Source organism: Balaenoptera acutorostrata, chromosome 3, assembly GCF_949987535.1.
Source record: "Balaenoptera acutorostrata chromosome 3, mBalAcu1.1, whole genome shotgun sequence".
Taxonomy (NCBI): domain Eukaryota; kingdom Metazoa; phylum Chordata; class Mammalia; order Artiodactyla; family Balaenopteridae; genus Balaenoptera; species Balaenoptera acutorostrata.
The window spans coordinates 169,330,590-169,352,582 of NC_080066.1; the positions used below are offsets into that span (position 1 = coordinate 169,330,590).

Genomic DNA, 21,993 nt, shown 5'->3' on the forward strand with positions numbered 1-21,993 from the left:
TACATCTGTGTCTCAACTTCTGCCCTGCAAACTGGCTCATCTGTACCATTTTTCTAGGTTCCACATACATGCGTTAATATACGATATTTGTTTTTCTCTTTCTGACTTACTTCACTCTGTATGACACTCTCTAGATCCATCCACGTCTCAACAAATGACTCAATTTCGTTCCTTTTTATGGCTGAGTAATATTCCATTGTATATATGTATCACATCTTCTTTAACCATTCGTCTGTTGATGGGCATTTAGGTTGCTTCCATGTCCTGGCTATTGTAAATAGTGCTGCAATGAACATTGTGGTGCATGTGTCTTTTTGAATTATGGTTTTCTCTGGGTATACGCTCAGTAGTGGGATTGCTGGATCATATGGTAAATCTATTTTTAGTTTTTTAAGGAACGTCCGTACTGTTCTCCATAGTGGCTGTATCAATTTACATTCCCACCAACAGTGCAAGAGGGTTCCCTTTTCTCCACACCCTCTCCAGCAATTGTTGTTTGTAGATTTTCTCATGATGCCCATTCTAACTGGTGTGAGGTGATACCTCATTGTAGTTTTGATTTGCATTTCTCTAATAATTAGTGATGTTGAGCATCTTTTCATATGCTTCTTGGCAATCTGTATGTCCTCTTTGGAGAAATGTCTATTTAGGTCTTCTGCCCATTTTTGGATTGGGTTGTTTGTTTCTTTAATATTGACCTGAATGAGCTGTTTGTATATTTTGGAGATTAATCCTTTGGCCGTTGATTCGTTTGCAAATATTTTCTCCCATTCTGAGGATTGTCTTTTTGTCCTGTTTATGGTTTCCTTTGCTGTGCAAAAGCTTTGAAGTTTCATTAGGTCCCATTTGTTTATTTTTGTTTTTATTTCCATTACTCTAGGAGGTGGATCAAAAAAGATCTTGCTGTGATTTATGTCAAAGAGTGTTCTTCCTATGTTTTCCTCTAAGTTTTATAGTGTCCGGTCTTACATTTAGGTCTCGAGTCCATTTTTGTGTAAGGTGTTAGGGAGTGTTCTAATTTCATTCTTTTACATGTAGCTGTCCAGTTTTCCCAGCACCACTTATTGAAGAGACTGTCTTTTCTCCATTGTATATCTTTGCCTCCTTTGTCATAGATTAGTTGACCATAGGTGCGTGGGTTTATCTCTGGGCTTTCTATCTTGTTCCATTGATCTATGTTTCTGTTTTTGTGCCAGTACCACATTGTCTTGATTACTGTAGCTTTATAGTATAGTCTGAAGTCAGGGAGTCTGATTCCTCCAGCTCTGTTTTTTTCCCTCAAGACTGCTTTGGCTATTCGGGGTCTTTTGTGTCTCCATACAAATTTTAAGGTGATTTGTTCTAGTTCCATAAAAAATGCCATTGGTAATTTGATAGGGATTGCATTGAATCTGTAGATTGCTTTGGGTAGTATACTCATTTTCACAATGTTGATTCTTCCAATCCACGAACATGGTATATCTCTCCATCTGTTGGTATCATCTTTAATTTCTTTCATCAGTGTCTTATAGTTTTCTGCATACAGGTCTTTTGTTTCCCTAGGTAGGTTTATTCCTAGGTATTTTATTCTTTTTGTTGCAATGGTAAATGGGAGTGTTTCCATAATTTCTCTTTCAGATTTTTCATCATTAGTGTATAGGAATGCAAGAGATTTCTGTGCATTAATTTTGTATCCTGCAACTTTACCAAATTCATTGATTAGCTCTAGTCGTTTTCTGGTGGCATCTTTAGGATTCCCTATGTATAATATCATGTCATCTGCAAACAGTGACAGTTTTACTTCTTCTTTTCCAATTTGTATTCCTTTTATTTCTTTTTCTTCTCTGATTACCGTGGCTAGGACTTCCAACACAATGTTGAGTAATAGTGGTGAGAGTGGACATCCTTGTCTCATTCCTGATCTTAGAGGAAATGCTTTCAGTTTTTCACCATTGAGAATGATGTTTGCCGTGGGTTTGTCGTATATGGCCTTTATTATGTTGAGGTAGGTTCCCTCTATGCCCACTTTCTGGAGAGTTTTTATCATAAATGGGTGTTGAATTTTGTCAAAAGCTTTTTCTGCATCTATTGAGATGATCATATGGTTTTTCTTCTTCAATTTGTTAATATGGTGTATCACATTGATTGATTTGCATATATTGAAGAATCCTTGCATCCCTGGGATAAATCCCACTTGATCATGGTGTATGATCCTTTTAATGTGTTGTTGGATTCAGTTTGCTAGTATTTTGTTGAGGATTTTTGCATCTATATTCATCAGTGATATTGGTCTGTAATTTTCTTTTTTTGTAGTATCTTTGTCTGGTTTTGGTATCAGGGTGATGGTGGCCTCATAGAATGAGTTTGGGAGTGTTCCTTCCTCTGCAATTTTTTGGAAGAGTTTGAGAAGGATGGGTGTTAGCTCTTCTCTAAATGTTTGATAGCATTCACCTGTGAAGCCATCTGGTCCTGAACTTTTGTTTGTTGGAAGATTTTTAATCACAGTTTCAATTTCATTACTTGTGATTGGTCTGTTCATATTTTCTGTTTCTTCCTGGTTCAGTCTTGGAAGGTTATACCTTTCTAAGAATTTGTCCATTTTTTCCAGGTTGTCCATTTTATTGGCATAGAGTTGCTTGTAGTAGTCTCTTAGGATGCTTTGTATTTCTGCGGTGTCTGTTGTAACTTCTCCTTTTTCATTTCTGATTTTATTGATTTGAGTCCTCTCCCTCTTTTTCTTGATGAGTCTGGCTAATGGCTTATCAATTTTGTTTATCTTCTCAAAGAACCAGCTTTTAGTTTTATTGATCTTTGCTATTGTTTTCTTTGTTTCTATTTCATTTATTTCTGCTCTGATCTTTATGATTTCTTTCCTTCTGCTAACTTTGGGTTTTGTTTCTTCTTCTTTCTCTAGTTCCTTTAGGTGTAAGGTTAGATTGTTTACTTGAGATTTTTCTTGTTTCTTTAGGTAGGCTTGTATAGCTATAAACTTCCCTCTTCAAACTGCTTTTGCTGCATCCCATAGGTTTTGGATTGTCGTATTTTCATTGTCATTTGTCTCTAGGTATTTTTTGATTTCCTCCTTGATTTCTTCAGTGATCTCTTGGTTATTTAGTAATGTATTGTTTAGCCTCCATGTGTTTGTGTTTTTTACGTTTTTTTCCCTGTAATTTATTTCTAATCTCATAACATTGTGGTCAGAAAAGATGCTTGATATGATTTCAATTTTCTTAAATTTACTGAGGCTTGATTTGTGACCCAAGATGTGATCTATCCTGGAGAATGTTCTGTGCACACTTGAGAAGAAAGTGTAATCTGCTGTTTTTGGATTGAATGTCCTATAAATATCAATTAAATCTATCTGGTCTATTGTGTCATTTAAAGCTTCTGTTTCCTTATTTATTTTCATTTTGGATGATCTGTCCATTGGTGTAAGTGAGGTGTTAAAGTCCCCCACTATTATTGTGTTACTGTCGATTTCCTCTTTTATAGCTGTTAGCAGTTGCCTTATATATTGAGGTGCTCCTATGTTGGGTGCATATATATTTATAATTGTTATATCTTCTTCTTGGATTGATCCCTTGATCATTATGTAGTGTCCTTCCTTGTCTCTTGTAACCTTCTTTATTTTAAAGTCTATTTTATCTGATATGAGTATAGCTACTCCAGCTTTCTTTTGATTTCCATTTGCATGGTATATCTTTTTCCATCCCCTCACTTTCAGTCTGAAGTGGGTCTCTTGTAGACAGCATATAGATGGGTCTTGTTTTTCTATCCATTCAGCCAGCCTGTGTCTTTTGGTTGGAGCATTTAATCCATTCACGTTTAAGGTAATTATCGATATGTATGTTCCTATGACCATTTTCTTAGTTGTTTTGGGTTTGTTTTTGTAGGTCCTTTTCTTCTCTTGTGTTTCCCACTTAGAGAAGTTCCTTTAGCATTTGTTGTAGAGCTGGTTTGGTGGTGCTGAATTCTCTTAGCTTTTGCTTGTCTGTAAAGCTTTTGATTTCTCCATCAAATCTGAATGAGATCCTTGCCGGGTAGAGTAATCTTGGTTGTAGGTTCTTCCCTTTCATCACTTTAAGTATATCATGCCACTCCCTGCTGGCTTGTAGAGTTTCTGCTGAGAAATCAGCTGTTAACCTTATGGGAGTTCCCTTGTATGTTATTTCTCGTTTTTCCCTTGCTGCTTTCAATAATTTTTCTTTGTCTTTAATTTTTGCCACTTTGATTACTATGTGTCTCAGCGTGTTTCTCCTTGGGTTTATCCTGTATGGGACTCACTGCGCTTCCTGGACTTGGGTGGCTATTTCCTTTCCCATGTTAGGGAAGTTTTTGACTATAATCTCTTCAAATATTTTCTCTGGTCCTTTCTCTCTCTCTTCTCCTTCAGGGACCCCTATAATGCAAATGTTGTTGCGTTTAATGTTGTCCCAGAGGTCTCTTAGGCTGTCGTCATTTCTTTTCATTCTTTTTTCTTTATTCTGTTCTGCAGCAGTGAATTCCACCATTCTGTCTTCCAGGTCACTTATCCGTTCTTCTGCCTCAATTATTGTGCTATTGATTCCTTCTAGTGTAGTTTTCATTTCAGTTATTGTATTGTTCATCTCTGTTTGTTTGTTCTTTAATTCTTCTAAGTCTTTGTTAAACATTTCTTGCATCTTCTCAATCTTTGCCTCCATTCTTATTCCGAGGTCCTGGATCATCTTCACTATCATTATTCTGAATTCTTTTTCTGGAAGATTGCCTGTCTCCACTTCATGTAGTTGTTTTTCTGGGGTTTTATCTTGTTCCTTCATCTGGTATATAGCCCTCTGCCTTTTCATCTTGTCTATCTTTCTGTGAATGTGGTTTTTGTTCCACAGGCTGCAGGATTATAGTTTTTCTTGCTTCTGCTGTCTACCCTCTGGTGGTTGAGGCTATCTAAGAGGCTTGATGGGAGGCTCTGGTGGTGGGTAGAGCTGACTGTTGCTGTGGTGGTCAGAGCTCAGTAAAACTTTAATCCACTTGACTGTTGATGGGTGGGGCTGGGTTCCCTCCCTGTTGGTTGTTTTGCCTGAGGCAACCCAACACTGGAGCCTACCTGGGCTCTTTGGTGGGGCTAATAACAGACTCTGGGAGGGCTCAGGCCAAGGAGTACTTCCCAGAACTTCTGCTGCCAGTGTCCTTGTCCCCTCGGTGAAACAGAGCCACCCCCCGCCTCTGCAGGAGACCTTCCAACACTAGCAGGTAGGTCTGGTTCAGTCTCCCCCGGGGTCACTGCTCCTTCCCCTGGGTCCCGATGCGTACATTATTTTGTGTGCGCCCTCCAAGAGTGGGGTCTCTGTTTCCCCCAGTCCTGTCGAAGTCCAGCAATCAATTCCCACTAGGCTTCAAAGTCTGATTCTCTAGGAATTCCTCCTCCCGTTGCCGGACCCCCAGGTTGGGAAGCCTGACGTGGGACTCAGAACCTTCACTCCAGTGGGCGGACTTCTGTGGTATAAGTGTGCGCCAGTCTGTGAGTCACCCACCCACCAGTTATGGGATTTGATTTTACTCTGATTGCGCCCCTCCTACCGTCTCATTGTGGCTTCTCCCTTGTCTTTGGATGTGGGGTATATTTTTTGGTGAGTTCCAGCGTCCTCTTGTCTATGATTGTCCAGCAGCTAGTTGTGACTCCGGTGTTCTCACAAGAGGGAGTGAGAGCGCGTCCTTCTACTCCGCCGTCTTGGTTCCTCTGTCCAGAAACACAGTCTTGATGCCTGGCTTCGAGGGGTTAAAAAGAAAGGAAAAGCCAAGGAAGAGTCCCAAGTCACAAAGCCTTGGAAGTTGCCCGGGAGGGTGGGTATTGGTACTGTCCCAGGACACGGGGACAGGTTTGGTAGAGATGAACAAACAGTTTGAGATTTGTGAGACCCTGGCTGAGTATATATCAGTCTGAAGGCAGTGGAGAGTCTGGACCAGAAATAGATTTGAGAGGCATCTGTAGCTAAGAGCTACACTTAACAGCTAGAAAAGAGCCTAATGTTTTAGACTCTTAGACTCTCACTTTAATTATTATATTGACAGAGCCACTCTCTCATTTCCATTATTTCAAATTATTTATCCCCAAAAGGAGCATTGCCAGCAGTAGATAATCACAGCCCTGTGATGGCTAACTTTGAATTGTATCATCTGGGGAGTTTGAAAATGTAGAGTCCTAGATCCTAATCCCAGAGAATGATTCAGTGAGTGAGGCAGAGAGAGACATTCCAAATACCCACCCTCCTCACCTTTTTTCTCAGCTCCTGGCAGTGAATGGGATCATGTGACAGGTTCTGGCCAACAGACTGTGAGTAGATGTGCCAGGAGTCACTTTGATGGTCTTCCTCACCTGGCACATCAACAGCAAGAGGCTTTAGCTCCACGGTGGAGCCACCAGAGAGAAACAGCCTGCGTCCCTGAGCCCCTGCTGAAAATGAGATGCCCTGGAGGACACTCAGAGCCACAGCGGACTTTGCGTGAGTGAGAAATAAACCTTTCAAGGTGAAATCGCCGAGCTTCTAGTGTGTGTCTCTTACTGCAGCATAGCCTGGCCAATCCTGACCAATGCAGCCTGCCTTCTAGGGGTCCCAGAAACCAGTTTTATAAACATGCATTATTGGTGGTTCTGGGGCAGTGGCCCACTGACCACACTTTGTGATAAGTGACCACACTGACCTTTTGTGATAGTATAGGTCTCATGGGTACCTTAGAATCTTCCTCAACACCCAGAATGTTAGATCTTCCATAAAGGAGGTTTGGCTAGCAAAGGGTGCCCCCTTTGAAATGTTAATGGTGTATGTCTTTTAAAGGAAGCATGATTCATCAGCATGATTAATGTATTGATCACAGTTTGTTGAGCATTTACTATGTGCCAGGCACAGCACTAAGTGCTTCACATGCATTATCTCATCACCCCCACCCTTGCAAGGCAGACAGGATTGTAGGAAGACATGGGTAGGAAGTGGTAGAGTGGGATTTGAGCCAAGTTCTGTCTGATTCCAAACTTTTGCTCTGACTCATATGCTCTCAATTTGCAGACTCTACCCTCCTGATGTTTTAGAGCTGGGGTCCTGCAGTTGAGGGTGACTTTAGTGCCCCCATCAGAATGACTTGCAAAGGTTGTGGTAATACTAAGTGTTGTGTAGTATTAAATAGTAAACAGTTTCTTAAACCTACTTCATGATTTTCAGCTAAGCATTTTTCAGGCTTTGAGGACAGCTATCTAGCATACTTTCAACTTCCCTAACAATGAATGAAGGTTTTTTGATTTCTAAGGGCTGCAAAGGAAGTTTGCTGTGGGGTTACAGTTCCTTCTCTGGGGATCCCAGACTCTAATGAATTTGCATATCAATAAACCAAACTGATAACACAAATTGCTTGAAATAAATTCCCTTAACAGGTCTCTATGCATTGACCATATGTCAAAAAGTCTAAAAAATAGTCTCCACAGAGAAAGACAAATACTATATGATCTCATTTATACATGGAATCTAGAAAACCCAAACCCATGGAAACAGTAGATTGGTGGCTGCCAGGAACTGGGGTGTTGGGTGGTGATGAAATATTGGTCAAAGGGTACAAACTTCTAGTCATAACATGAATGAGTTCTAGGGATCTGTTGTGCAGCATGGTGATTATAGTTTACAATACTGTATTGTATATTTGAAGGTTACTAAGAGGGTAAGTCTTAAATGTTCTCACCATACACACACACACACACAAATGGTAATTACATGAGGTGTTTAACTAACCTTATTGTGGTAAATATTTTTCAATATAAATGTCTATCCAATTATCATATTTTACACTTAAACTTATATATGTTATATGTCAATTATCTTTCACTAAAGCTGGAAAATAGTCTCCGGATCAATAGTCTATATAGTTCATCCTCTCTTGATTCTCAACAACTCAGTGTTCTCAATCTGCTTAAAAGCAGATCTGTCTCTTCTTATGATACTAGAGTTAAATTAGGCCCAGTCTTCTCCCAAGTCATACAGTTTTGCATTTGCTCCTTCTCCTGGACAGGTAACAGGACAAGCCAACTCATGGACACGAAGAGAACAGTTATGGCCCACTCAAAACCAGAGCTCAGCTAATTAGTGGATGGCAAAGCAGGAGGCGGGAATGTTTAGTAATCATAACAACAACAACAGCAAAAAATAGCTCGAACGACTTCTCAGTAAAAGGAACTGTTGTCCCAACAGAACATGGATGTGCTTTTTAAAATCTGTTAAATGTCAAATCAGCTGATAGGGTCCAATGTTGACAAGCATTCAAAAGGGTGTTTTCTTATCAAATAGAGAACCTTGTTGCAAAATCATTATCTACAGTCTACAGTAGTTGGTAATCTTGTTAGGAACCTAGACTAAAAGGCCCTCTGGATTTATTTTTCCCTTAACTTCTCTTCAGAAATGGGTAGCATGGAGGGAGAAGTTACCATGGGATACCATGACTGGGAAAGTGATTTACCCTGCTATTGCTAGAAAGGTTGGTTAGTTGGTTGATACAATTTAATGCCAACTCCCAGAGTCATTAAAAATTAGAAGAATGATTTGGTGCAAGCTCATGAAATATCTCCAAGCACGATTTGCTCAAGTCCCATTTTCAAACGAAGGGTCCTGGAAGAAAAATGCCCCTACAGTTCCAAAGTGCCCCATCGAAGAACCCACATCTTGCCTGCACTGAGGAGCCACAGAGGCAGGGATTTATCCTGGGTGGAAAGTTCACTGAACATGCTGTGCTGGCTTTTTGAAAATTACTTGTTCCAAAAGCCATTCAGAAACCAGTAATTCTATTAGCTTGGCTTCTGGAACAGTTGCCTACCTGCAGTAAAAAGTAATTACAACTGTCCGCCAGCAAATAATTGCTCCAGTGTCTAAACGAATGGCGAATCTTCTCTGGAAGGAATTACTGTTCTTCAATGAGTCAGCTCAGACCATGTCTCTGCTTTGGTTGCTGACGGACTGGGCCATCTGCCTAAACCAGTGAGGGAAGGGGAAAGGGCTGAGCATGCTTTAATTGGTGGAAACAAGGCAGGACAGGGACTTCACAAAGCTTATCAGCTGCAAGGCTTTTCTGAGCCAGGCAAAGCCCTTCATGAAGACACGGGCACCCGAGGCAGCTTTCAGGTCAAGGACTTGGCCACTGACTGTGAAACCCAGTCCCCCTAAAACCGAGTTCCCTTACGGAGTTTATGATTAATCTCTCTATTCAAAACCTCGATCCCTTTCTTGTCTCCTCTGACCTCAATCCTGTGCTAACTGAACAGGAATCAAACAGAGTCAGATGACAAAGATGGCTGTTCTCGATAACATTGTTAATATAGCTAAATTGCTATTATGGAGATCATCGTTAACGTAAAGACTCAGAGCAAGATGAGCTCACAGATCCCTGAGCCATGGACCATCTGGCCAGAGAATCATAAACCGGAGACATCCTGACTCGCGAAACGACAATTAAGAAATGTCACAGAAATGTCACAAGATGATTAATCCCAGTTTCTTTGTTCTTCCCCTTTAAAACAGCCCTAACTCAAAGACCAAGATGGAGTGGATCTGAGACTGGTCTTCCACTCCCTTGCTTGGCACCCTGCAAATAAACCCTTATTTTGCTGCAAACATCCGCTGTCAGAGTTTGGTTTTCTGCACCGTGGGTCTTGCTCTAGAACAGCTGCATCAAAAAACCTCTGACGCTCTGGCCTTTTCCTCCCATTCTTTGCCAGTGCTCACTACATTTACAAGGGAACCTAGTAGACAGGAATCCCTGTGCCCACAGCTGGGTAACAATGGCAAGTGGTGTCCAGGTAGACCGTTTCCAGAGGAAAAGAAGGGGAACGGTTTAGCAAGGGCAGGAGGTCAATTTGCAAAAGGAAAATTTCCAGTAAATTGGAACAATGCTTTTCCAGTAACACTCAAAGGTCCAGGTGCTCAGGATTCCTGAAGGACTGCAATATCACTTCTGAAAAGCCAGCTACTTCGGTTGGCATCCCCTACATCATAACAGCTGGCAGAACTGGGGTACAGCAGAACCTCCTCCGGACTGGAAGATCAGGGTTCGGGCCCAGTTCTTAGATCTTCCAGGCCTCTGTTTCGTCACATGTGCAATGAGAGGAGCAGTTATTGCTGAGGGCTCTGACTTGGAAATTCTCTAGATTTGGGGCACAGTTGGGCTGTGTGGTCTGAACACTGGTGGGACGCTATGGGCAGCCAGCTTTGGGGATGACGGCTTTTAAAGGGCTCCTGTGCGTGGAGGTCCAAAGGGCATTGTGAAGCCCTGGGGGGAATTTATAAACTGCTGTTGAGTTGGTAGAGAGTAGATGGTCTGGTAGAAGCCAGGCTCCGTGGTAGGTCTGTGCCTAGAGGCTGGCGCCTTGTGCAACTGACCAAACTCTCACAGCCCTGATCGTATCCATTATCCTCTGCAAATGAAGATGAAGCACTGGGGGAATGTTACATTGGTGAGCGCGTTATGAGGGATGGGCCCCGCCTGCCGAGCCACTAGCTTCCTGCTTGGTCTTCCATTTCAGTAACACCTAATTTGGCAACTCACAGTTGCCTGCATCAATAACAGACCGTAGCGTGGTTCTGTGGCTGTGCACCAGCCCCTGTTTTTTGTTCTCTCTTCAGCTCTAGTTTAATATTAATATTGACTCATGATATTAAACACCTAACTTAACTGCGGACACAGTTTCTCCGTAGAGACCAACAATGTTGGTTTAGAATGTGTTGCAAGGAAGACATGAATTCTTTCCTAAATAATTATGCCCGAGGTTAGATGCATAGGTAACAGTAATTAAGCAAATCCCTGAGATAGTGATTTACAAATTATTAATGCAAAGTGTATTTTCTTTCTCTCCACTGTAGATTTACTTTATTATCACATCCATGCAAAATGTTAATAGAAATATGTATATTTAATATGCACCTATTAAGGATGTCATTTGACTTTTCATTTGCCGCTTTAAACCACTTTCAACTCCAGTGCTTTTATAAATTACAATTTTTGAGGCAAAGACTAGGGAAATAATTCACCTAATTTTTGCAAATTACTTTGTTCAAAATAATTTGCAGACAAATTTTAACCTTATGAAACTCCCATTCCCCCATCAGATTATGTTGCGTTTTGAATGTAACATTCCACGTTTGTTCGGGAAGTATTCAAGTGGGCTCTTTGTGGAGCCCTGGGCGGGGCACCTAAGTGCTGTAGAAATTGAGAATAAACACTTGACTGTTTTTGCTTTTAGTTACCTTGGAGACCTCTTTCATTGTCAAGGTTGAAACCTTGGAGAGCTCGTCCTTTTTCAAGATTTTCAACTCCATGCCGACCTTTCCAGCTCTGTAGACCTCCAGGCCCACATCCCCTCTCAGGTATCCTGTCATCTGAAACCAAACTCCACCTCTAGGCTGGTCTTAGGCTGGGACGTGCCTTTGGCTGGGCCTTGGAGTGTGGGGTGTGGATGGGTGTGCGGAGAGAGGCAGGGGAGGTGTTCTAGGTAGGAAAGCAATTAATTAGGAATAAAACAGGTGTGGTGGCACCGCTCTCAGGCTCCTGTGGACTGGGGTGATGGGAGAGAATTAAAGCAGGTAAACCTTGTGTTCCACTGATGATCAGTGAGGTGGTGTCAGTGCACAGAATGGAGTGGAAGGACCCTGGCGGCGGGGGGACCAGCCAGGAGGCTGTTTTACTGTTGCAAGTATACCATAGGACAGTATCGATGACAGTGACAGACCATTTCCATCCTTTTGGACGAGAGGGTCATGGGCCCTTTGAGAATATAATGAAAGCTATGGGTGTGATCCCCAGAAAAATATGCACACATGTACCACATATTATGTGTGGTTTTGGAGGGTTGGCTCATGGGTCCAGTAGGTGCTTTGGGATCCCCAAAGGACACAGGAATATTTGCACGGTCTAACTGGTGGGAGTAAATCGGGAGACTCTGGGAAAGAAGGGAACACGTTTAGTTTCGTACAACAGGACAGGTGAGTGGGGGTGTGCTCAGGACAGCTGGACACCTGTCTGGAGCTGTGAGGAAAGGCCAGGCAGCATGGCTGGAGGGGGAGAGCTCAGTCATTTGATTCAATCGCAAGAGTTTATATTTTGAGAATGAACGGGTTTCCTGAATTAACAATAAGCAGAAAGCAATCAAGTATTTCCCAGTATAAATGCTGGGGGCACTATTTATGTGGGTAATCTTCCTAGAAGTGTTTGAAATCACCGTGACAAAAGCCATACATAAAGATTAGACTCTAGGTGAATCCCTAAGTAAATTAGTTCATTAATATTCATTATGAAGCTTAAAAATTAAATGTAAGATGTAAGACTCAAGATCAGGATAAAAGATGACCATCTAAAATTATAGTTATTAGGGACTTCCCTGGTAGCCCAGTGGCTAAGACTCTGCGCTCACAATGCAGGGGGCCCAGGTTTGATCCCTCGTCAGGGAACTAGATCCCACGTGACGCAACTAAGAGTTAGCATGCTGCAACTAAAAGATCCCGCATGATGCAACTAAAGATCCCTCATGCTGCAACAAAGATCCTGCACGTGGCAACGACGATCCCGTGTGCCACAACTAAGACCCAGCGCAGCCAAATTAAATAAATAAATAAATATATTTTTTAAAGGGTATAAATGCTTTAAAAAATAAATAAAATTATAGTTATTAAATAAGCTTAAGATGAACAGATACATCAAGATGTCTCAGATTTTCAAAATTGCTTTCACAGCGTCTACAGGCTGCAAGGGAAGCAGTTGTAGGTCAGAATAGCATGCCTCTGCATCCCAGCTTCTCTGCCTACATCACCCCAGCTGGCAGCCAAAGCAGCAGCATATTTTGACCCTGTAACCTGCACTCAAGGTGGGGCTTTTTGGAGACTGACCTCCTGGGAGCAAATGTGTAGAAGTAGGCTGCTCTCCCAGAAGAGATGAGGGAAAACGATATGGTTAGTTCCCAAAATATCCAGGGCTGCCATCCACTCTCTACAAGAAATCACCACTCTGACATTTGGATTTGGGGAGTTCACCAGTTTTAACTGGAGCCAAAGAGTCACACCTATTTCAGAGACTAAGGATGGGACACACCCCTGAATCTTCCCTCAGTCACCCTCCCATGCTGTTGCCACCTTCCCAAAAGTTCTGGAGGTCATTGGGCAGGCCATGCAGGGTCCTGAGTGGGTCTCAGCTGGCACTGACCACAGTATAGCCATGAGCCACTCCGGCCAGAACTGAGCACATGTCATGACTTTCTCGGAACCTACACCCTCTGTTCACTACAACCTACGCTAGGTCTCTCCATACAGGCTCTTCAGATAACCTGAAAGCAGAGACTTTAAAATGGATTTTGTGCACTGTCAGTGGGAATGTAAATTGATACAGCCACTATGGAGAACAGTATGGAGGTTCCTTAAAAAACTAAAAATAGAACTACCATATGACCCAGCAATTCCACTACTGGGCATATACCCTGAGAAAACCATAATTCAAAAAGAGTCATGTACCACAATGTTCATTGCAGCTCTATTTACAATAGCCAGGACATGGAAGCAGCCTAAGTGTCCATCGACAGATGCATGGATAAAGATGTGGCACATATATACAATGGAATATTACTCAGCCATAAAAGAAATGAAATTGAGTTATTTGTAGTGAGGTGGATGGACCTAGAGTCTGTCATACAGAGTGAAGTAAGTCAGAAAGAGAAAAATACTGTAGGCTAACACATACATATGGAATCTAAAAAAAAAAAAAAAAAAAAGGTTCTGAGGAACCTAGGGGCAGGACAGGCATAAAGACACAGATGTAGAGAATGGACTTGAGGACACAGGGAGGGGGAAGGGGAAGCTGGGACGAAGTGAGAGAGTGGCATGGACTTATATATACTACCAAATGTAAAATAGCTAGCTAGTGGGTAGCAGCCGCATAGCACAGGTAGATCAGCTCCGTGCTTTGTGATCACCTAGAGGGGTGGGATAGGGAGGGTGGGAGGGAGGGAGACGCAAGAGGGAGGAGATGTGGGAATATATGTATACGTATAGCTGATTCACTTTGTTATAAAGCAGAAACTAACACACCATTGTAAAGCAATTATACTCCAATAAAGACGTTAAAAAAAATGGATTTTGTGGGCACTCCTGGGCAGAGTGATTTACTTACCAAGATAATTGTTTGTGACACTTTCCAGGAGCTACATAACTTTTGGGATCCATTTGGATGGTTATGGCATAGGAAGTCTAAAAGCCCCCTGCTCCCCAGAACTTGCAACAACTGGAATGCTGTTGCTTATTTATTTTTACAGCACTTGTCCCTTATCAGGAAACATCAAATGACAAGAGAGGTGACTCAAGCCAAGGATTCCAGTGTCTGGTCCTATTAGTGGATGAACCATATTATTGGATGTACTGTAGCTCTGTGCAACCTTCATTGATGTTTGGAATGAGGACCCTGAGATACATACCATGCTGCATCATTGAGGAAGGATCAGACAAGACATCCACCAGTTTTTACAGGTGTTATTTACAGTAAGTGTTGATGCAAAATAAGATTTTCTCCTTGACTCCCAAAAGCAAAATTTCCAGAACTGCCTTGGTCTGCTCAGCTGGAGGAACCAGGGCTGGCTTGGTGGGAACCTGTCCTGGGTAAGGGGCTCCTAGAGGGGCTTAGACAGGCCTCATCAAAGAGCTGGGTTTAAATCAAGGAGAAAGCAGAAGACAGTGTTAAGAGCCAGAGAAGCCATCCTGAGCATCAGGTACAAGGGTCAGGAAAGGCCGTAAGCAGGGAACAGGGTGGGGGACAAGAAATGAGGGGTCAGGTCAGCCGGATGCTTGTATGACAGACAGTGACTTGGGACCAGCCCTGTGCCGGAGGAGGCAATGGCCCTGGGGGGCAGGGCGCGGGGTGGAGGGGGACCTGTTCTAATGGGAGGTGACCAAAGGGATGCGGGCAGATTGACCAACTAAGAGATGCCAGAACAGAATGAGGAAAATTCCAGAAAACAGAGGTTATATTTTTGAGACCGGAATAAAATTCCTAAAATTAGAGTTTGAAGTCTCCTTGTGTGATGGGTATTTTGCGTATCTATGCACAGGACTAATAAACGCTTATTAGTTACATGGCTACCCCTTGTCTCAAGCACAGGCTTCCTTCCGGTGTTTTGTGTGGTCTGGTCTCAAATTGCCTGAGTAAGCAAGGGGCTGCCCGGGCTTCTGGGGTATTTGTGGTGCAGGGTCTTGTCATCAGGCCCATTTTTCTGAGGCGATAACAGGTCTTTGCTCTCTCCCTTTGTCCTTCCTTTTGAATAGTAAATCCCTCATGCCGGGTGAAAAGCCTCCCTTTCTATTGGCACATCTGAAGTTCCTATAGGTTGAGGGTCAGGAGCAGAGTGGGTCAAGCTGGCTGGAAGGAGCCTGGGCCCCATGTGGCTGTGGGTTTTTCACAGGCAGTGGCTTGCCGGTGCTGAGTCTGGACTCCCACTGAGCCTGTTTGCTGCTTCTGTTGCCTTGTCAACCGCTTCTCCAGGCTCCTCACTGCGCTTCTCGCTCCTCTGTGATTGTGGGAGCAGTTCAGTGAGGCCCCCTCTAGCCTTTCCTCACATCGGCCTCACCTTGAGTTTTCCAGCTGGGGCCATGCACTACATGGGATGCTTCTCCTGGGAATGACACAGGGTTTTCAAGAGATTCAAACAAACAAACAAACAAACCCTGGGGGAATGTCATCTCTGTGTTATGTTCCCTCAGCCCTTAGAGCCCAGGGCAGGGCTAGGAATCTTGTCAGTGTTGACTAAAAGAAATATGGAAAGAAGTCAGATGCATGGGACACATTTAGGTGTTGGTGCAAAGCATAACCATCACTTCTAGCAGTTCTAAAAATTGATAAGATGATACGACATGTCAGTACTTTCAAAATCTCAGCCTTTTGCTAATACGCTGGATCCTAGAGATTCTTGCTTTTTAGTTCTGTGGTTCGCCATGAACATTTGCAGTTATTCAAGGGCGGGAGATCAGGTTTTCCTGAACATTCTGATTCTGAAAGCTTCACTTCTGGAAGGTCATTCATAAGCCCACTAACACGGAGCCCAGTGTCGCTGGCTGGCATATTAGAGATGCTAATTTAGTTTTCTGTCTTTATTACATGATCCCTTTTAAAAGAAAAACTCCCCCAGTACTATTCATCCAATTGCTCAGTCTCATGCCATGATGTATAAAGTTTTACAGTAATTGAAAAAGCAATGAATAATACCCCAGCCAGTAAATAAATCACAAAGTTCATTAATTCAAAGCACTGAACATCAATTTGTAGAAGACTGTAGCACAGTGTAAAATAACATTACCTACAGTGTAAGAATGGGAAAGTGAGAATTAATTTTATTTTAATTTTTAATGCACTTAGCTCAAAAAAGATATTAAACATTAACATAATTTAATATATATGCTGGCATTTATTAAACCACTGATTCATGAACAAATTAAGCAACACATATTTTTTAAGTATTAAAGATTCAATAGTGATAATTAACTTGAATGTCAAAGAGGAAACCATTATCAGCACATCCTGCAGAATCCCCCAAAGATTATGCAACCCATATGCTGAAGGATTGTGAAAGGTTGCAATCAGCTACTTGATAATCCCAGGAGAGGTTGAAAGACATTATGCTTTCACTTGTTCTGATGAATCAGTTAGCTGAACGTTTGAGGATGGCAAAAAATCAGGAGGTGAATTTCTGTCCTTGATGCCAACTTTCACTCTAACAGAGAAAGATGTATTTCTTCTATTTAGGCAAATCAAGCTGCATTATGGAGGTTCTGTCTGCAACATAACCATCACTAATGATGCAGAAGGGAGGGCTACACTGGGAATGTTAGTCTGAACGACCATCACCACTAGGTGATTTCACTGCTGAGGTCTTCAAATTTGAGGGAGCTGCCTTGAATTTTGATTCTTTAAATACAAAAACTAACTCAAAAGAAGTAGCAAATTGGGATGATTTTTCACTAAAAGGAAAGAGTTGTCACTCTGGGGACTGAATTAGTGGATAAACCAATCAGGGACTAAACCAACATATACTGTTACGTTGTTTTTTTCCTGGTTGTGAAAGTGCACTTTTTTGGTGAAATTCCACTTGGTTGGTGTTGAGATTGTGCATAGGATTCCAAGCTGCTAAAAAAAGGACTCTATTGTCTTTGAAATTTGTCAGTGTATTTGTCTATTCTAACAGGGCCTTTTGGCTTAAATTATGTAGTTTGATAGGCTACAATAATCAAATTAAATGAATGAGTGCCAGTGTCCATAAAACACACCCATAAATTCTATTGGTTAATTAACACTTTTTTATGTTCATAATTTTTCTGCGAATGAATCTCTTCCACTCAAGATTGTAATCTGCCTCACATCAGTGGCCTCCGCTGGTGCACCCCGTAGAGTCACTTTGGCTCATAGTTTGTAATTATTTATGCAAAAAATTAGCAATCAGAATTTGAAATTTATTTAAATAATCCTGGAAGAAATAAATTTGGGACTGAACTGTCCTTTCGAAAATAACTTTTTTCTCCTTTATTATAAAGGTTAAAATATTCATTTTATATTATTCATAAAAATATAAAATTGAATATGTATCTTTCTCAGAGCTCCACTATCCAGATGCCACTTTGTTTACGTTGGGGTACATAACCTTTTTTTTGCAAATATGCATATATATATTTCCAAAAGTGTGGTCATACTAAGCCTATTGTTTTAAAACCTGTTAAGAGACATGTCATAGGGAATTCCCTGGCGGCCCAGTGGTTATGACTCTGCACTTTCACTGCCGAGGGCAGGGGTTCAATCTCTGGTCAGGGAACTAAGATCCCCTAACCTGCGGGGTGCGACCAAAAAAAAAAAATGTCATGTATCGTGGCAGCTTTCCATGTTAACAAATATAAATCGGCTTCATCGCTTGTGAGGCTGTATAATATTTTGCTTTCTGGACCTCTAGGTTGTTTCCACTTTTCACTATTTGTAATAAACTGAATTGTGTTCCCCCCAAATCCGTATGTTGAAGCCCTAACCCTCAATGTGACTATATTTGGAAATAGGGCTTTTAGAGAGGTAATTAATGTTAAATAAGGGTGGAGCCTTAATCCAATATGACTGGTATCCTTATATGAAGAGGAAACAAAGCCAGAGCAAAGCCACGTGAGGACACAGCGAGAAGGTGGCCATCGGCAAGCCAAGGAGGTCTCAGGAGAAACCAACCCTGCTGACACCTTGACCTAGAAGCATATCTAAGATAAATTTTAAGATAAATTTCATGAAAAGGCTAGTCCAAAAGTATTCCCTTCAGCATCTCTTCTTCCCCTCAACCTTCTTGCCCTCTATTTTCTCTTCTCCTTTAACTTTTTACACGTATTACCAAATTTCCATCTAGAAGATTTCTACCGAGGTATCTTGCCACCATCAGTGTGTAATAATATCTGCTTTCTGCACAAACTGGTATTTTCAGTCTTAAAATCTTCACCATCATTTATTGTGAAATTTGCATTTCTTTGACTATTAATAAGAACGCTATCTTTCCACCTGATTATTTGTAAATCTTTTGTGAATTGCATTTTTATTTCATTTTTCCCATTTTATCAGGGAGAGTCACATTTTCCTTATTCATTTATAAGAGCTCTTCATATGTCTTAAGGATATTAGTCCAGATGACCTAGTTTTTTTTAAAAAAATGATTGCTTCTCTTTTTACATTTGTTTGTGACAGTTTTCTGTAGTTCAGAAGTTTAAAAATTTAATCTAGCAAAAATTATTTTCTTTTTGGAATTTCTAAATTTGGTGTCATGCCTAGAAAGCTCTCATTTGACTCAAGATTTTAAAAATACCTATATTTCCTTCTAGTTTTTCATGTGCTTTAAAAATATTTAATCTTTGATCCTCCTAGAATTTATTTGCTACTAAGAAGAACTAGGGATATGATGTAATTTTTCCTCCAAACTAAAATTTATTTCAAGATCATTTATTGAATAATCCATACTTTCTTTACTGATATGAAATACCATATTTATGCTAGATCAAACTCTGTTTCTATACTCTCTATTCTATTATGTCTACCTAGTTTTAAACCAGTGCCATATCCATATAAATTACAGTGGATTATTATAGCAATGTATTTTAAATCTGGTAGAGTAAGTTTGTTGGACTATTTTAATTTAAATGGCATTCTCAGCTCTTATTACAAGGTTATAAACAATAGTTTGGATGGGATGAAGAAGGGCGTTGCTATTACCAGTTGAGTCTTTAATTTCATCTCTGCTGCAGTTATACTGAAAAAAATATCTCTTACATTGTCCCACCACGTCATCTTATGAGCATTATCTGCTAATGTTTGTGTTTCCCATTCTGGATTATGAGATCCTTGAAGGCATCTTGAGTGATATTTCCCTCACTTGGAGTGATAATTTATCACCAGTATAAAGCATAGTACTTAGCATGCAGTTAAAAGATAGTTTTGCTTTTTATTTTTTAAAATAAAAAACAAGGAGCTATTTTTTATTCTCCATCTTTTTGATAACTTTTTCATTTCTTTTAGTTGATTTTTTTTTTTGCATTGAAGCATCATTTCAGTATTAACCCCAAATTCTCATAAGCTGTTTGTAACACAAACATCTGTTTGTAAGTTTTTTGTAAGACTATGACTTGAATTAGATCATCCTTGCTTAATAAGCCTGCTTTTAGTGACCCTGTTCCAACAGATGTTATTAAACATTTACTATATTCTGTAAAAGGGTCAACCATATGATTTTGTAGGTTGGACTGCTAGTAGCAGTGTCAAAGGAGACTGAATGAAGAAGAGTGTTTTGTTATGTTTTGGTCAAGGCTGAAGCATGTCTAGCACTGTGTCTAATCTTATTTCTGGCAATGGTTTTTCATGGTCTTGTTTTTTACCACACACAGTAAATAAAGGAGAGTACAATCTCCTCTCCCGCTTTTAGGTGGGCAACCCAGCCTAGCTTGAGGAAGAGGGCAACGCAGATTAACGGTGGTAAGGGGATGGATCTGGGTGTGTGTGTGTGTGTGTGTGTGTGTAAAGGCAGCACCTTTACAGTTGTACTTTTTTGATGGCACAGTGGTGTCTATGTGGGTACTTTCATTCCTGTAGGAGACACTAAGGATTAACTAAAAATTTTCAAAGGGTTGAACCCTAAGAACTTAGCAAAAAAAGAAATTGGAAAAAAATAACACCAAAAAAATCCTCTGTCCTTATACCTAATTCAAGGTAGTGGTTGCCTTTGGGGAGAGGGTGGTCGGGAAGTGGGTTTGGAAGGGTACACAGGGAGTTCAATTTTATCTATAATATTTTATTTCTGTTATTTATTTATTTATTTATTTTTTTTTTTAAAGTTTTTTTTTTTTTTTTTTTTTTTTTTTTTTTTTACTTGATTTTATTTATTTATTTATTTTACCTTTGGCTGTGTTGGGTCCTCGGTTCGTGCGAGGGCTTTCTCCAGTTGCGGCAAGTGGGGGCCACTCTTCATCGCGGTGCGGGGACCGCTCTTCATCGCGGTGCGCGGGCCTTTCTCTATCGCGGCCCCTCCCGTCGCGGGGCACAGGCTCCAGACGCGCAGGCTCAGCAATTGTGGCTCACGGGCCCAGCCGCTCCGCGGCATGTGGGATCCTCCCAGACCAGGGCCCGAACCCGTGTCCCCTGCATTAGCAGGCAGACTCTCAACCACTGCGCCACCAGGGAAGCCCATATTTCTGTTATTTAAATCAGGATTTTTCAGCCTCAGCATTGGCATTTGGGGCCAGATAATTCTTTGCTATGGGGATTGTCCTGTGCGTTCTAGGATGTTTAGCAGCACCTCTGGGCTGTGTTCACTAGATGACAGTAGCATCCCCAACTGTGACAACCAAAAATACCTCTAGACACCATCCAATGTCCCCTGGGAGTCCCTGCCCCCCTGCCAAAAGCCACTGATTTATAACAGAAAACAAATAAGCACAAATAGAACTAATTAATAGAAAAGAAGAGAATATTTACACGTGCTAATTGGGGGCAGGGGTAAGCACATAATCATTCGTTGTATTATTCTGTATCTTTAAACTCTTCCTAAAGTCTCAAAAGAAAAATGTATCTTTTTACTCTTTTTTAAAAGATCCAAATCTTTTAGCTTGTGATAATCAAAAGTGATGTTTCCAATAAACTGCTATCTTCATTCCACGATAGGTTGGGCACATTCTTGCAGAGCCAACCCCGGGGGATGCTGCTCTTTGATCTGCTGCTTCACACACTGATTTCAGAGATTTTTGGTAATTCATCTTCACTCCTGATTGCTATATGTTGGCCTAGTTTATTGCTCCTGCCTGATTCCCAGCAATCCATAAAGCACCCCCTTCGGGCTTCCCTGGTGGCGCAGTGGTTGAGAATCTGCCTGCTAATGCAGGGGACACGGGTTCAAGCCCTGGTCTGGGAAGATCCCACATGCCACGGAGCAGCTGGGCCCGTGAGCCACAACTACTGAGCCTGCGCGTCTGGAGCCTGTGCCCCGCAACGGGAGGGGCCGCGATAGTGAAAGGCCGGCGCACCGTGATGAAGAGCGGTCCCCGCACCGCGATGAAGAGTGGCCCCCGCTTGCCGCAACTAGAGAAAGCCCTCGCACGAACCGAAGACCCAACACAGCCAAAAAATATAAATAAATAAATAAATAAATAAAAGGAATTATTCTCAGGGCCTGTCCAAATTATTAAAAAAAAAAAAAAATCCACTTGCTATCTCCCTTCCTGCTTTAAAAAAAAAAAAAAAAAAAAAAAAAAAAAAGCACCCCCTTCATATTTTTCCCTGTCTAATCCACCCTTCATACTGCACAGAGTGATTTTCCTAAGACACAAATATGTGATGTCCCTTTACTTAAAATCCTTCAAAATCAAGTCCAAATTTCTTCCCAGGGTGCAACCTTGCAGTGTGATTCCTATGCAGATCACCTGAAGTTTGCACACACTTACAGGTTGAGGGCACTGTCCCTGATAAGACTGCTCTCCT

At 41.4% G+C, this 21,993-nt stretch overlaps 1 long non-coding RNA gene across 1 annotated transcript; it reads left to right on the forward strand.

Moving 5' to 3' along the window:
- Positions 1-5,123: 5,123 nt before the first annotated feature.
- On the forward strand, positions 5,124-21,574 carry LOC130707741 (uncharacterized). Its single transcript, XR_009007766.1, has 5 exons — positions 5,124-5,208; positions 6,243-6,458; positions 11,228-11,351; positions 14,282-14,504; positions 21,181-21,574. It is a non-coding gene; the product is annotated as an uncharacterized LOC130707741 (long non-coding RNA).
- The last annotated feature ends 419 nt before the right edge of the window (positions 21,575-21,993 follow it).